We start from the raw sequence: 2207 nt of genomic DNA on the forward strand, positions 1-2207 counted from the left end.
GCTGGTTGAGTTTCTTGGTGTGTTACTAGGTCATCATTTTCCCACTTGTTGTACTTTAAACCTCGCGTTAACTGGGACTGGATTTCCATGTGAGCCAGATGACAGATTTCCATGTGGTCCTACAATGAGAAGACCCCCGGAGAAGTTCCTCTGCCCAGAGTAGAAATGCAGATACAGTCTGTATGTAGGGAGTTTGTATTCTAGTTTTCTGCCCCCAGCCTGTGTGTGTCCAGTTGTAGGAGCTGAGTGTTTCTCAGGCCAGTAGATATCGCAGGTACTCTGGGGGTGATTGCCTGGGGTGGACCCTCTCGTCCAGGCGCTTGCCCTGGGCTTAGGCTCCAGTCCCTGTGTCCTGGTCAGTACTATGTAACTAACTGCTCGTGCACCTGACTGGCCATGGATGGTTTAATTTTTCTAGAGGTGAACACCTGACCCTGCTGGGCTAATTAAATTTCTTCCCTAGAATTTGGAAGAACGGGACTGAGACTGGGGTTCGTGGGTCTGGAAGCAGCGATGGTGAAGGCCAGTGACCTGCTGCTGAATCCTCAACCATGTGACACACACAGCTGTTGTTCCTTCCTTAAATATTTGATGGGTTTTACCAGCGACACCATCTGGTTGTGTGGGGACATTTTGTACTATGAATGCAATTTCTCTGATAGAGCAGTATTTGAGTCATTCATTTTTCTCTTGTTAGTTTTGGTAAATTGTGTTTTTCAAAGAACTGGTTCAGGTACTGACGTTATCGGCATAAAGATGTTAGTAATATTGCCTTAGTGGGTACATGCTCAGTCATGTCCCACTCTTTGCAACTTCATGTTCTGTAGTCCTCCAGGTTCCTCTGTCCGTGGAATTCTCCAGCCAAGAATACTGGAGTGGGCTGCCGTTTCCTTCTCCAGGGGATCTTCCCGACCCAGGGATTGAAACTGTGTCTCCTGCCTCTCCTGTGCTGGCAGACGAATTCTTTACCATTTGTGTCTCCTCAGAAGGCACATCTGGTAACATCTGGGGTTATATCGCCTCTTTAATTCCTAATATTAGCAATTTTCTTTTCTCTGTTTTTTCCTTATTATTTTGGGCTTTGTTAACATTTCTCGTGCTTGTTTTCCATTGTCGTTATTTCACAGATTTCTGATCTTTGTTATTTTCCTTCCTTGATTGCTTTTCTTTTTCTGATTTTTTAAGATAATTTAAATCATTAAGAAATTAGTCTATTTTAAACTCTTCTCCTTTTACTTATTGAGATATAATTGTCACATAACATTATGGAAGTTGATTTGATGCCCTTTATATACTGCAATATAATTACTGCTGTAGCATTAACTAACCCTTCTATCACATCACATAATTATTATTTCTTTTTTTAGTGGGAACAATTAAGATCTAGTCTCTTAGCAACTTCAAAGTTTATAATAACTTTTGTTGACTACAATAAAACTATGGAGTGGATTGGATCTCCATGACTTATTTATCCACTAATTACAAGTTTGTGCTCTTAAATATCTCCCCAGTTCTCACCGCCCCACCCCCGCAACCATTCTACTCTGTTTTTACATGTTTAGCTTTTTAATGTTTCACTTATAAACTATATCATATAATGTTTGTCTTTCTATGTCTGACATCTCACTCAGCATAATGCTCTCCAGGTCCATGCATGTCATCTCAAGTGGTAGGATTTTCTTCCTTCTCATGATTGCATAATATCCCATTGCATATATATATATGTATACAAATATACACATTCATCATATTTTCTTTATCCTTTCATCTGTTGACAGGCATGTCGCTTGCATATCTTAGCTATTATATATAATTGCATATAATATAATATTATATTGCATTTAATAGCGCGATGTCTTTCCAATACCCTGTTCTCATTTTCTTTGGATATATACTAAAAGCCAGATTGCTGGATCCTATGGTTGATCTAGTGTTAATTTTTTGAAGAACTTTCATACTGTTTTCCACAATGGCTGAACCAATGTACATCCCCACCAACAGTGTATTGGGGTTCCCATTTCTCCACATCTTTGCCCCCACCTGTCTCTTGTCTTTTATTTTAATGTTTTGTTTTTTTTTAGATAAATAGGAGTGTGCATTTTATTTATTTATTGGCTGCACCATGTAGCATGTGGGATCTTAGTTCCCTGATCAGGGATCGCACCTGTGCCCCCTGCATTGGGAGTGCAGATTCTTAACCCCTGGAC

The sequence above is a fragment of the Dama dama genome, chromosome 21 (genome assembly GCF_033118175.1).
Source record: "Dama dama isolate Ldn47 chromosome 21, ASM3311817v1, whole genome shotgun sequence".
NCBI lineage: Eukaryota > Metazoa > Chordata > Mammalia > Artiodactyla > Cervidae > Dama > Dama dama.